The following is a 15,349-nucleotide window of genomic DNA, read 5'->3' on the forward strand; positions in this document are numbered from 1 at the left end:
GGCGGAGGAAGGAGGGGTTACCACAAGCTGGGGCGAACCAGGAATCTGCAGCCTCCCCTCAGTGTAGTCTCAAGCTCGCCCTGAACATGAGGATCCTCTGGGCTGGCTCTCTGGGCAAATCAGTTAATCCCTGGATTGGGAGGAAGAATGAGTCACAAGGTCACCTCATGTCCCATGATCCTGTGTTTGTTTTTGGTTGAGACCCAGAAGCCCCCAAGTGGCTAATTATTTCTCAAGGAAAGAGCTGGTACTTGCTGAAGTGGGCTATGTCCCATACCCTTCAGGTTGCCGGAGCCACTGCCCAGGGTTTACTGGCTTCATATATCACCTGGTTTGTTAAGCAACACTGGATCTGCTGAGTCACAGGCCCAGGTGAACTTCATCAGGAAGCAGCCAGGGAGCCTTTTCTGTCCCACTCGGAGGACACTCCTTCTGTCCCTCAAGCTCCAAGCGCTACCCTGGCCACTCTGGGCCGGGGGACTCTGCAGCTCTGTTCCATGCCCCTTGAGTGAAACTGCCCCTTGAGTGAAACTCAAGCTCACTGTGCAAGGCTTGGGGACGCAGAGGCGTCACGTGCTTGGTTTTGGTTGCAAGGACACTTGAGAGAAGCTAACTTTTTTTTTGGGGGGGACAATGAGTTTATTGGGCTTAGATAATATGGATTGGGTGTTGCTTACAGGAGTATGTGTGACCCCAAAGCAGCCACAACCATCAATCTCATGTCAGCATGGAGGATGATGTCTACCACCTGCACAGGCCACACATTCTGCCAGCTCCTGAGACCACGAGGCCACGTGCAAGGAGGCCACAATTGCACCTGGCTAGGAGGTGCAGAAGGGAGAATCTGGAATCTCAGACAAGGGTCAAATGAGCCTCCCCACTCCCCACCTTTTACTTCTTTGACTGAATGTCACAGTCAACGCACCCCGTCTTGACAGTACCTGACAAGTAGTCACAGCTTCCCGGATGAAAATGATGGCCATGATGCTTAGAGAAGAGCCCACTACAACACCCACGTAGGAGGGCTGGTCTCACCACAGAGGCCTGAGCCGGGCCAGGAGCCTGTCTCCTCTGAGGCCTGCCTTACTTCTTGCCGAGCTCCTTAGCCCGGCAGGTAGCTGCTTCTTTTATCGCTCACGGCAGCTGCTCGAAAACCGCCCTGCTCTAAGGCATGAAACCCATGGATGGTGGCTCCAGCTGGTGTGAGCGAATCTGTCGGAAGCTGGGCTGGGTGTGACCCTTCCTGCAGTCCCCAGCAGGTTCTGAGCAGCAATGCGGTGGGCCAGGTCACTGGGCACGCCCATCTTGATGGCCCCTTCAGCCAGGGTCTCCAGAAATGTACACACAAAGGCCACACCACTGCCACTGAGACCAGTGTGGATATCTACGTAGGACTCAGGACTCTCGACGCACTGCCCACAGGCTTCCAGCAAGTTCTGTAGCAGCAGCTTGGCGTCATCATTCCCAGCATGGCGGCCCCATGTCATCACCATAGCCCCTCCTGAACTACTGCAGGGTAGATTGGGAGCGACTCCCAGTATTCGTGTTCTTGGGGGTAAGGACCCCATAGAGCTCAGCAGCTACAGAAACGATGACGCGCTCAGTGGTGACTACAGGGGCCACTTCTGCCAGAACAGCTGGCAGGACTTGGGGTGTAGCACCTTGGGGTTGGAATGAGTAGTCTGGCAATCCAGGTCTCTGAAGTGGCAGAGGTTCTTATCTATTGGTGCACCGGCCAGCACTTGCTTAGCGTCTACTTTGCCTGCTCGCATGAGGCCTTGGGCAATGACCTCCGCCATGCGGCCTGTACCCACGAAGCCCACTCGCCGAGGTTAGACATCGCAGCCGCCATCATGCTCCGAGCATCCTTCTCTAGTTAGACGCTAACCTTTTGCTTCTGCCCAAATACAGTTTCTTTTTTAAAGTGTCCGATGCACCGACCAGCCCTCTAAAGAGTAATCCCAAACGATATGACTGGACAAACCCTAGTGTGAAAGGCAACCTAGGAGACTGGGTGACTTGGTGCCCAGCGAGGTAGCGGCTACGGGCCCAAGAAGCTGAAGCCAGAACCCGGAATCAAACCCTGGGTTCTGCCACGAGTGACTTTGGGTTACTTTCCCTTTCTCAGCAGCCACTTCCTGGTTTGTAAATTGGACATAATGGGAGTACCCACTTTATAGAGTTGTTTGGAGATTAAGGTGGGCCACATAAAGAGCTTAAGAGAAGTTAGTGTTAGCCTTTATGGGAGTGGGTGTGGTTCATCCTTCTACCCCAAGGGGCTTAGACCAGTGCTGAGGAGGCATTAAACGTTTAACAACCGGTAACTGTCCTGCCTGTATCATTACTGGCTGCCAGTCCAAGTAATTCCAGCAGGCTAGAATTCCCACGAGGCTCAGCACGCTGCTTTCTTCTTCTTCTTCTTCTTCTTCTTCTTCTTCTTCTTCTTCTTTTCTTCTTCTTCTTCTTCTTCTTCTTCTTCTTCTTCTTCTTCTTCTTCTTCTTTTCTTCTTCTTCTTCTTCTTCTTTTTCTTTCTTTCTTTTCTTCTTCTTCTTCTTCTTCTTCTTCTTCTTCTTCTTCTTCTTCTTCTTCTTCTTCTTCTTCTTCTTCTTCTTCTTCTTCTTCTTCTTCTTCCTCTTCCTCTTCCTCTCCTTCTCCTCCTCCTCCTCCTCCTCCTCCTCCTCCTCCTCCTCCTTTTTTTTTTGATGGGTATGGGCACACAGGGCTCCAGTCGACCCATTCATAAGTTCTGAAGAGTGTGCCCTTTCTTCATAGTCTCGCCAATGCCGAGGCTTATTGTTTTGAAAGTTTATTTTCTTTTTAATTGTGTGTACTTGTGTACTCAGTTTGTGGGTGTGTGTAGGTACCCACAGAGGCCAGAGGCATTGGATCCCCTGGAGCTAGGATTACGGGAAACTGTAGACTGCCTGAGAACTAAACGTGGGTCTTTTGGAGGAGCAATTGTGCACTCATAACTGCGGAGCCATTTCTCCAACCCTATTGGTTTTTAATCTCCAAAATTTTGGCTCATCTACTAGGCAACATCACTATTAAATACTTTCACTATTTTAATTTTAAAATTATGCCTACCTTTTGGGCTCAATATAAAACTTAGACACATATGACTATCCCTCTTCAACACCAAAAGAAAAGGCAGATAAATAAAGTATAAAACTGATAAACAATAGGAAAAGTAAACTATCCCTAAAATTCAAGCTTTCAAAAGCTAGGCGTGGTGGCACGGGATGCCATGTCAGCACTGGAGAGATGGAGGCACAGGGACTGCCTCAAGTTCCAGGCCATCCAGAGCTACCTAGGGGAGGGGTGGGCTGGGGAGGGAAGTGTAGCCAGAGTGCTGGCTTGGAATACCTGAGGTCAGTTCCCAGCACCACACCAACCAGGCAATTCCTGCACTCTGCAGGGCAGAGCAGCAGGATTAGAGGTGCAAGGTTATCTCCACTAAGTACTGAGTTTGAGGCCAGCCTGGGCTACCTAAAAAGCCCCCTCAACACTCTCATGTGCCCGAACTCACACACACACACACAGAAAAAAGAAGGTGACTATTGTTAGCTATACTTGTATGATTAAAATAAAGTTTATCTCTACAAACTATTTCCTATTTGCCTATAAATATATAAATATATATGATAGCTAATTAGTCTATCTCACCTAAATTCATATATATACATATATACATGTATATGTGTGTATGTGTGTATATGTGCATATGTATATATGTATATATGTGTGTATGTATGCATGTGTGTGTGTATATATATGTGTATGTGTATATATATATATATATATATATACAGTTTTAATTGAGATGAGGTCATATTTTTTTCTCTACCCAACCGCATTTCTTTTCCTTTCTGTTTTTTAACATGGAGCACTTCACAAATTTGTGTGCCATCCTTGCCTAGGGCCACACTCATCTTTGTATCGTTTCAATTTTAGTGTCCTGGCTGAGGAAGCTGTCCCTCCACGTCATCCACACACCAACTGCTTCATGGTGGCTGGATACTGAACATTTACCAAGACGAGGCGACAACCGGGCAGTACCACGGCTCTGCGTCAGCCGGTCTCTTCACTGTTAGACGGTGCTGCAGGGACCACCCTGCTCACGCTTGCCTGTTTCCATAGAGATCTCAGACACAGACCTTCATCTGAAATTTGCTAGAAGTGTGCATCCTAAGATCATTCCACCACTTTATGCTTTGGACAATAAAATAGAAATGCCCACTCCTAACCTTGAATATTATCAACTTTAAATTGTTACTGTTTATTGGTTTGTCTGTTTATTGTTTATATGTAGAGTTTATTGGCTCGTTTGTTGTTTATATGTAGATTGGAGGGAAGCCTCTGGAAAGGTATTCTCTACTTCCACACTGTGGGTCCCAGGGCCGGAACTCAGGAACCGGTCTTGCAGTAAGTGCCTCTACCCTGGCTCCTCAGCTTGCTGCTGCTGCTTTTATTGTATCATCGAGACAGAGTCTATGTAGCTCAGGTTGGCCTCAAACTCTGAACTCTCCTGCTTCAACCCCTAAGGCTGTGGTCACAGGGGTGCACCACCTACCCAGATACTTTGTAATTTTGACACTCATTCTCACTGATGCTTTAACAAGTATTTCTCTGATCCCTAATGAGATCCAATTTGTTTTGTGTTTGTCGACCACTCAACTTTGATTTTCTGGTCTTAGGTCTATTCCCCTCACCTCCTTACATCCTTCTTTCCGTCCATCTTCTCTTCCAGCTGAGACAGGTTGGGACTCTCCCACCAAGATGTCTGCAGGCCCTGCTCTCTGATGTTTCTGGGGAAGAGCCCCTCCTTGCTGCTGCCTAGCCTTGGCAGCACTTGCTGATCTCTGGCCTTCCTTGGCTCACTGTTAAATCACTCCAGCCTCCACCTCGGCAGCCACACAGCCAGCTTCCTTGTCTGTTGTTTTCCTGGCAGGTTGATTGGTGACTGTGTTTAGCACAGTCTTTTTTTAAATCTTTTGAAACCTGGATTAGTTTATTCTTTGAGGATGTGGCCACCAGTAGGTTTCCCATGCTCTGATGGCTGGTCCACAGCCATGCATATATTCAGTAACTGGACTTAGTGTATTATCCAGAGGAAGGAGGAGGAGAAAGAGGAGGAAGAAGAAAAACTGATGACATCAAGTTGAAGGGTAGACACGGAGTAGGGATGGGGTGGGGAAAATGTGTGTGGGGATATAATCACGCCGTATTCATGTTTAACATTCTCAAAGGATTAAACCGTAGTTAAAAAGCTCTAACAAGTTTGGGTTCTGGGCAGCCTTTGGTCAGTTGGGCAGGAAGTCCGGGGATCCCACGTCCCATACTTTCATCCACAGAGAAGGCTTTCAGTATTGCTGCAGCATCTGCTTCGTGGGAATGAGCAGCTCCACGCTGTGTAGTAAGACAGATGGGACACTCAGGTGACCCGTGTTCCCTCTGACCTCAACATAGAACTGAGTCCTCCTGGGACACTGAGAGAGGGATCCCCTGCCCTCTTCCAGACAGCGCATAGGTGCTGAGGTGAGAAAGGGTGCCCTGGGCTCCTTAGAGGATAGGGATTTGCTCCTGCCTGTCCTGAGGTTTAACAAGGAAACATAAATTAGGGTAAACATGACTCCTGGGACCAAAGGTCTTTCCCAGCCCCAAAGAGAAGAGTCTTCCTTTGGATAGTCTACCTTTTGAAACCTGTTCAAAATGGAAGCTTTATTAGAGAGTTTGATAGCTTAATTTAAGCCATTAACTGAGGCACATTTCTTCACTTCCAAGCTCTTGACTGGGAAGGTGTTAGCCAAGTCTGTGAAGCCAGAAACTGTTACATAAAAGCTGTTTTATGGCTTTTGTCTCCACTCTTCTGGAGCCAGGCTTGGCTCAGTAGGAGAGTCAGAGGAAGGGTGATCTGGGGAAGCTGTGCCCTGCGTCCCTGTGGTCTGAAGCACCCCTGCCTCTCCCACACTGGGTGTACAGCAGAGGACCTGACTTCTGAGTCAGCCACAACCCTCTTCACTTACACAAAAAATCAGGGTCTTCGGGGATTTATCCTGTGATTCAATGAACTAGGGTAATAATTTTATTTACTCATTGTAATAGGTGAAGAAATGTGTTTATTGGATGTGAGGAAATATACACATGTAACAGACGTTCTTCCTCCTCCTTCCTCCTCCTTTTCCCTCTTCTCCTTCTTTGAGTCAGGATCTCACATAGCTGAGGCTGGCCTCAGACTCACGGAGAAGCAGAGGATGAACTTGAACTCTTGATCCTTCCATCTTGAAATCCCAAGCACTGGGACTGCAGGGGAGCACCCACCACACGAGGTTGTTTGTGTTGCTGGGAGTTGAACTCTGATACTACCAACTTAGCTACACCCACAGACAAGAATTTTTATTTTAAAGAGACATAATCTAAAATATTTACACAAGGAATACTGGTTAGTGTTTGTTTATTTTTTTTTTTTTTAGCTAGACACAGGAGTACATGTTTTTAACACAAGCACTCAAGATGCTAAACCAGGTGAACCTCCAGGAGTTAGAGCCTACCCTGGGCTACACAGCAAGTTCCAAGGTTATATAGTCTCAAATAAATGGATAAATAAATGAAGCTCTAGGTGGAAGTTGGGCGAAACGGCATATACCTGTAATCCATTTGGGAGAGGTAGAGGCAGGAAAACCCGTAGTTTAAGGCTAGCCTAAACCACCTATGGAGTTTGAGGACAGCCTGTGCTTCGAAATACCCTGTCTCGAAAAGAAATAAATTCAGGACAAGGAAGATGACTCGGTGGTTGAGAGCACTTACTGATGTATCATGAGGGCTGGAATTCAGATCTCATCATTCACATAGGGCCGGGGGCAGCTGGCAACCTGTAACTCCAGCTCCAGGGACTCTGACTCCATCAGCCCACTTGGTACACTGCACACACAGGTGCAGCAATCAACGATAAACCTTAATCATAAAATAAATAGCCAGGTGTGGAGGTGCACGCCTGTAATCCCAGCACTTGGGAGGCAGAAGCAGGCAGGTCTCTGTGAGTTTGAGGTCAGCCTGGTCCACAAAGTGAGTTCCAGAGAAGCCAGGGCTACATGCACAGAGAAACCCTGTCTCAAAAAAGGAGAGAGAGAGAGAGAGAGAGAGAGAGAGAGAGAGAGAGAGAGAGAGAGAGAAAGGAAGGAAGGAAGAGAGGAAAGAAAAGGAAGAAAGGCTTTGTATTTAAGAACATGCACAATAATCTAATTTTACCATGTTGTAGGTTTACAAGAAGGAAAAGATGTGAATGACTTGGCTTTTTCTTCCTAGTGCTGTTTTACTCTCTAACACTGAGAATGGAGGATTCCATTAGAATTCCTATTGTTAACCTTTATCTATGTGTTACTGTGTGCGCACATAATATGTATGTGGGTGTGCTGTGAATCAGAGGGTGGCTGCCCCAGTCTCCTGCCTTTGAGTGGGTTTCTGGGCTTGAACTTAGATCTTGGGTGGCAAACATATTTACTTGAGGATATTTACAATTTGCTGATCTTTCTTATTTCACCTCCTCTTCCTTTGTGCGGGGAGGCTCTGGTGAAGCTAAAGCCTTGCATATAGCACTAAGTTATATCCCTGGTCCTCTTTTTCACCTTTTTTTTTTTCTTTTTTCTCTCTTTCCCCCACCCTGCAAGATTTATTTTATTTTCACCAATCATACAAATAATTTTCTATAATATCCCAGGGCAAGCCGGTGAAATTTGGCAGTCGGATGGGCGGGGGTCCCCTTCAGAGACCCACGGGCCGGTGGCATCCGCGCAGTGTGCCCAGGTTCACAGTGCAGCTTGTGGCTCGCGTCCATCTTGCTGGTGGCTCTTTCTCCATATCCCGAGGGGGGTCTTGGAGATGACAGGGTGGGGTGGGGTGGGGAAATCTTCCTAGGCTTTTAGGACATTTCCTGTTCAATGGTCTCTTTGGTCAGCAGGATGCTCTCCTGCATCTCGGTTTTCTTCAGCTTGGCCTTATCGAAGCTGACGATTTCGCCCGTGTCCGGCTTCTCTGCCATGTTCTTACAACTCGTGGATTCTCATTCCGAGCTCGCACTCCAGGTGCTTCCACTCACGTTGCGGCAGCAAGAGACCCCTCTTTCTCACTTTTGCTTCCAGACATGCTTTCACCCAAGTTGCCTAGGCTAGTCTTGAATTCAACCTGTAGCCCAGGCTGTGTGCCACCAGACCCAACTCTTTGTAGGTTTTAGATAGGGGTCTTTTATCACTCAGACTGTCTCACACTCACTATATACCTGAGAATGACTTTGAGCTAAACCCCTGTCTCTCAGGTGCTTGGATTTCAATCATTCACCACCCCCAGATAATTGTTAACCTTCTTATAAAAAGTTCTGAAGTCAAAAAGTCTAGTTCTTGGTAAGATTATATGGATAACTGATTGCCCAATCTAATGAATTAAAAAAAAAAAAAAAAAAAAAGCAAGAGGAAGATGGCCCAGTATCAAAGGTGAAATTACAGGGTACTAAACCCATTTCATGTGGTTTCTCTTTGTTCTGGCACTGCCTACAACGTTTAAGATATCTGCCACCTTTGTCCCTGCACACCAGAATCCAGCACAAGCTTCGGTCATTTCTCTGCTGCTACTGAATGAGATCTGGGGATGTAGCCGAGCATGCAGGAAGCCCTGAGGGTCATCCCAGCAATGAATAAACCTGGCTTGGTGACGCATAACCAGAATCCCAACACACAGGAAGCCGAGGCTGAAGCATCAGAAGTTTAAGGTCATCTTCAGCTAAATAGGAAGTCAAAGGTCAGCCTGTCTAGAGATTCCATCAACAAGAAGGAAGAAAGGGAGGGAGGGAAAGGAGGGAGGGAGCAAGGGAGGGAGGGAAGAAGGCCATAAGCATTTTCCCACCTACAATATCAAAACATCTATATTAAAATACAACTTTTAATTGTGTTTTATGTGTTTGTTTTTAAGACAGGGTCTCATGTAGCCTGGGCTGGCCTCAAAATTGCTATTAACTGAGGAGAACCCAGAACTCCTGATCTCCAGTTCCTGGGATCAGACAGGCCTGAGCCCCCCTATACCTGGTTCTTGATTAATCTCCCTATCGTTATCTGCATATAAGCAGGGAGGCAGCATTAAGACAGCTTTATCATGTGTTAACTGCTAATGAACAGAAAACAAACTTATTTGTGAAAGATGGGAAATAGTGGAGAATAGAGCAGTTGGGTTTGTTCATCCCCTTTTCGTGTTGTGCTGGAGTTTGAACTCAGAGCCTCAGGCATGGCGTGTCCCACCGGTGCTCTACACTTCCAGCCAACAATCGCTTTTACTTATGTGTGTGTGTGTGTGCACATTCATGTGTGTGAACATGAGTGGTTTTGTGTCGTGGGCATTTTTTGGGAAGTCAGAGGACAATCTTGGGTATCAGTCTTCTTCCCCCTTGTTTGACAGGGTTTCTTGTTTTTAGGTGCCTGGGGCTCTCCTGTCTCCACCCCCCCATCTTTCCTCTAGGAATTGCAGATTCACGCCACTGTTCCTAGCTTCACATGTCTTCTGGGAATCCAAACCCAGGTCTTCACACATGTATGACAAGGTTTCACCAACTGACCCATCTCCCCAGCCCAACAACTGCTTTTTAAAACACCATCCCTAATCATTAGGTCACAGCCTCTGCATGGTGTTGCTCACTGAGACAACTTCTGATTAAAAAAAAAAAAAAAAAAAAAAAAAAAAAAAAAAACAAGCCTCAGTGCACTACTATACTAGGAATTTAAAGTTACCCCAGAGATAAGCCTGCAGCCCCAGGGTGAAAGGAAGCTGTCCTAAACACAAAGAAACTAGAAGTGCTGAATTTGAAGTACCAGTAAAAGCTAGATAAGATGGTATTTTTAAGTATTTGGAGAAGGAAATAATGTCCCCGTGGTTGCTCTTCCAGTCCACGGAGACGGGATCATTCAAAAATGTTCTTCCTTTTCTATGGGCATTATCCTGAGCACCAGGGTGTGAACTCATTGTTCCTCAGGAAACAAAACAAAACCAAACCAAACCACAAGGTAAATGTGAGTGGCCAAGTGAATTTGGGGAAACAGGTTCAATGTCAGAAAAATGCTATCTTCCACTGAGTTTGCCCAGGGCTAACTTTTGGAAGCCTGGCTTGGCGTCAGCCACATTGGGCAACAGGTTGAGTCTCCAGAGCTACCTTCCTCTGAGGGTGTGTACTTGGTCTTTTAATATGAGGAAAAAATGAAAAGGGCACAATTCAAAATTCTGCATAGCTAGGAAAGAGCTCAACCAGTCCAGCCAGGCCTGCCTCAAGCCTCTACAAGCTGCTTCTTTGTGTTCCAGACATTTTGCACATACAAACCTCACACTTTCCATATCAGACAACCCTACAAAATATGGCACTCTGACGCTGTCTTAGTTACACTTATTGTTTCTGTAACAAAATATGATGGCAGAAGGAAGGCTGGGGAGGAAAGGGTTTATTTGACTTATCATCCTGACTACAATCTATTGTAGGAACTCAGGCAAGAACTGACGCAGAGGCCATGGAGGGGTGCTGCTTACTGGCTTGCTCCTTCTCACTTGCTCAGCCTGCTTTCTTATAGCACCCAGGACCTCCAGGCCAGGGATAGCACCACCCACAAAGATCTGGGACCTCTCCCCCACACCCCATTAATCATTAATTAAGAAAATGCCCCACAGAGTGGCCTGTAGGCCAGTCCCCTCTTCTCTAAGGACTCTGGCTTGGGTCAAGATGACACAGACACTCATATCCTGCCTTTCCTTACTCTTACTTTTTTCCCCCCTTAATGTTTCTATTTGGGCTTTTCTTTACAAAAAGGACCACATGCTTACTTTAAAAAACAAACAAACAAAGTGTATAAAATGGCAACAGGAAATCAACCCTTCCTTCATCTGCCTCATGGGTGATAGCAGGTACCACTTGGACCGTAAAGCCTCCTAGTTGCTCTGCAGCAGGGACAGGGTCTCAGGCCTCACCGCTCCACCTTGACTCTCCCATCTCAGACCTTGCACAGCTGCTCCTAACTCCACTCACCTCGCAGAGAATCATTTGTCTGCCCTGGGACTTCTAAGAAGCAAACCCCCATATCTCAGTATACTCTCAGGATCTTCCACCTCCCAGTCGCCCTTTCCCCGCAAGACCAAGTAAAGCAGAGGAAACACAGAGAACATGATAGGGCTGCAAGAACTGTGTGTCCCAGATCAGAGAGGCTGGTAAGCCCCCTGCTCTGCTACCTCCTAATGGCCATGGCCCTGCCTGGGCCCTTTGCTTCCTCACAGACAACATGAAGATGCTCTGTCCTAAAGACCAGATGTGCTGATGCAGGCCAATTACTCTTTTTTTCCCCCTCTCTATATCTTGTCTTTTGTGTGTGTGTGTGTGGTCATGTGAGCATCTTTGTATGCAGGTACAGTGTACAGAAATTGACATTAGTTTTTTTGTGCCGGCCCTGGGGACCAAACTCAGATCCTCACCTTACAAGACACCTTACATATTTCCTGTTGTGACAAAATACTCTGACAAAAGCAATTTAAGAATGGAAGGATTAGGCTGAAGAGATGGCTCAGTGGTTAAGAGCACTGACTGCTCTTCCAGAGGTACTGAGTTCAATTCCCAGCACCCACATGGTGGCTCACAACCATCTGTAATGGGATCTGATGCCTACTTCTAGTGTGTCTGAAGACAGCGACGGTGTACTCTCACATATATAAGAATAAATAAATCTTTTTTTTTAATGGAAGGATTGGTCTCAGTGGTTGAGAACACTGACTGCTCTTCCAGAGAACCTGAGTTCAGTTCCCAGCAACCACAGGGCAGCTCACAACTGACAGAAATTCCAGTGCTAGGGAAGTAACACCCTCACATAGACATATGTACAAGCACATGAAATATAAATAAATAAAGCAAGCTAGGTGGTGGTCCATGTCTTTAACCCTAGTACTTGAGAAGCAGAGATGGGTGGATTTCTGACTTTGAGGCCAGCCTAGTCTACAGAGTGAGCACACAGAGAACCCTGGCTCAGAAATTAATTAATTAACTAGTTAATGAATTAATTAAAAAAGAGAGAAAGAGGGCCAGTTGGTGATGGTACACGCTTTTAGTTCCAGCAGTTGGGAGGCAGAGGCAGGTAGGTCTTTGGATTCAAGGCCAGCTGCTGTACAGAGAGAGTTCCAGGACAACCAGGAGTACACAACTCTGTCTCAAAAAACAACCACAGCAAATAAAAGACATAAAACAAATACAAAAGGGAAGGGCTGCAGCTAGGAAGATGGCAGCAGTTAAAAGTGCTTGCTGTTTCTGCAGAGGTCCTGAGTCCCATTCCCAGCACCCACACGGTGGCTCACAGCCATCTGTAACTCCATCTGGGGGATCCAATGCTCTCTCCTGGCTTCCTCGGGCACTAGGCATGCACCTGGTGCACAATACTTGCAGACAAATATTTGTACATATAAAATAAGTCTTTAAAAGAATCATGGCAGGGAGTCGAAGAGGCAGACATTGAACCACCTTCTCACAGTGCACCTGTGTTCAAGAGAAGAGGGAGCTGGACCAGAAAAAACAGGCCAAGAGCCAAAAGTGTCCTTCTTCCCTGGCCTTATATAGGCATGCAGCAGAAAGCCTGGCCCAGATGAGTGCTGCGTTTTCCTGCCTCAAAGATCCAGATTAAAGGGGATCTTCCCGATTCAAATTATGCCAAAAAAAAAAAAAAAAAAAAAAAAATCTCACAAGTGTGCTCCTCCATTTTGGGGTTTTAGTTCGTTCCAGTTGTAGTCAAGTTGACAACCAAGAACAGACATCAGCCTCTGAGTCTTTGAACTCACGATTCTCATATGGCAGCCTCTAGTGACACAGAGTTGCAGACTTGAACCACCAGGAACAACTTCTTTTGTCTTTTCATTTTAAGTTATGCTGGGCATCAGCTTTAGCATCTCCCTCCCTTCTCCTCACTGGGTTTAATTTCCTTTTTCACCATTCTCCCATCTCACCCACCAGAGGTCTTGAGACCTGTTTAATGGGCCCAAGGAGTCTGGCTGAAGGTGGGTGGATGGGAGTGCACCGGAAGTATGACCTCCTGTAGCATGCGTTCAGGTCAGGACTTCTATTTCTGTTCTCAGAGCCCAGGGCTAAAGTTCACCAGCAACACCAACTACACGCTCTGCTTCCTCCATAGCTGCCATGGCCTGGGCTTAGAAACAACAGAAACAGCTGCAGGCCCCACCCCCTGGTCCTCCAAACCCAGTGCTGTGGGTGGGGTGCTGGAATGCTGGCAACACGCATGGTCAGCTTTGGGTACTTCCTAGCTGCCACCACTTGCTGTGAATAGCACATGTTCAACCCGTCTGGCTGGCTTCTGGCTAGAGAAGGGCAAACTAGATCAGGGAGTGAGTCCTTTGCCTCCTGAGAAGCAAAATTAGTAGGACCTGCAGCGGCTGCTCTTCCTGGAAGTGGAGAGAGAGGTCCTCCCACCCCGACTCTGGAAGCCCATGGCCATGGGGTGATTCTATTAGCAGCTGGCTTCTCTCCCTGGACTGTATCTCCCTTGCCTGGATTGGGACAACTTCTCCCTAAACAACTTCATTAGTTCTGAAACAAAAAGTCAGTGAGAAAAGAGCAGCCAGAAGTTTGGGGTGCTATGGGGGAGCTGCCAAGACCAGCCAGGTCAGAGTGCTGGGCCAAGAATGAGCTGGTTGTCAAAACAGACTCAAGGACAAACAAAATTCCCCAGTGCCTCTTGAATTTATTGACTTAGGAGGGCGAGTGGGGAAGCAGCCTCAAAGCAGCTGCGCACACTAGGCCAGCTTTGCAGTCTCAGGGCAGCTGCACACACTAGGGCAGCTTTGCAGGCTGGCTGATGATGGATAGTGTGGAACATACCACAGAAGCATCTTCTCCACCCCCTTAAATTGTTTTTAAAAATGTTTACTTACTGTGTGTGTGTGTGTGTGTGTGTGTGTGTGTGTGCCTGAATATATGGATATACCCCATGTGCCTATAGAGGCCAGAAGAGGGCATTACATTTCCAGGCATTTGCGTTGCTTGTGAGCCACCCCTTCTTGGGTGCTGGGAACTGAACCAGTCTTCTGCAAGAGCAGCAAAAGTTCTTAAATACTGAGCTCCATACATCTCCAGCCCTCACCTAAATCATTTTAAATGAACTTTTGGAAAATCCAGGTTTGGAAGCTGATCTTGGCATTTACTGTGTAGGCCAGGCTGGCCTCTGACTCCATGTTGAGATTACAGGTGTGTGTCACCACACCTAGCCAGGGGAACTTTATGATGGGGGAACGACCTTTCTGATAGGATTCTGAAGGACAGGTGGTCAGTGTACTAAGCCCTGTTTTGCACCCCACCACCCCTCCCTTTCTTCCCTTCCACAAAATGCATTTACATCTGGTACCTATACACAGTGAGTTAATCCAAAGAAACTCCTCTCGGCCTTTCGGCTGGACTCTGGCCCTGTCGACAGAAGCCTGTCCTCTTCACCTCAGCTCACTCAAAACGGTCCCTAGAGCTATTTCTAGTCGTGATCTTGAACCATGTTACCCATTTCCCTCTTTGATGAAAGCTTCATCTCAGAGCTTTTTTCTAAGTTGAAAATAATCTCTATAGACAGTTGGATTCCCTGAAGTGTGTGGACAGGAGCTTTCCCTGGGCCAGCAGCTCATGCTGAGGAGAATGGCAGCCCTTGCTCCATGGTGGAGAGGGTTTCATAGTCCTCTTGCTGCGCCCTTCAAACACAGACTCTCCTAGATCAAGGGCAGCCCTACACAGGGTTAACAGGATCAAGCCTCAGTTTAGCTTTGAGGAGCCTTGTTAATGGACCTCAGTGGAAGAGGATGTGCCTAATCCCATTGGGACTAGATGTCCCAGGCTGAGTGGTGCCCAAGGGGGCTTTCCTTTCTTTGGGGAAAGGGGGAGGCGATAATAGGGGGAGGGATTTATAAGGGTAGGACTGGGCAGTAAGGAGGGGGAGGGAGGCTGCTATCCAGATGTAAAGTGAGTAAAAATAAATAAATTATTAAAAAAAAGTTCTCCAGCAAGCAATCATTGACTCGTGCATGTTACAGCCACAAGCTTAATAACCTGAACAGACACTCACTCTTCAAGGTTGAGGACCCACCCCAAGACAGGCAGTGCACCTGAACATTTCCTGTCACCTCCCAGTTGGGGACAGTAGCATCTGCTGGCCTCCTCCCCGACCCTGCATCAAGCCCCTCAGGGCAGCAGAGTAGTTCACTTTCACCTCCTGAGGTTTATGAGTGTAATTGGCAGTACTAGGCTTCCTTCCACTTCAAAGCTCAAGGCTCATGCGTGGGAAAAGTGGAACCTAG

The 15,349-nt window shown here is 47.1% G+C and overlaps 1 pseudogene across 1 annotated transcript; it reads right to left on the reverse strand.

The window, feature by feature from the left end:
* Window positions 1–1,083: 1,083 nt before the first annotated feature.
* LOC308420372 (pyrroline-5-carboxylate reductase 3-like) lies at window positions 1,084–1,852 on the reverse strand (annotated as a pseudogene). Its single transcript has one exon. The product of its transcript is annotated as a pyrroline-5-carboxylate reductase 3-like (transcript).
* Between the last annotated feature and the right edge of the window lie 13,497 nt (window positions 1,853–15,349).

The sequence above is a fragment of the Micromys minutus genome (assembly GCF_963924665.1).
Source record: "Micromys minutus genome assembly, chromosome: 4".
Taxonomy (NCBI): domain Eukaryota; kingdom Metazoa; phylum Chordata; class Mammalia; order Rodentia; family Muridae; genus Micromys; species Micromys minutus.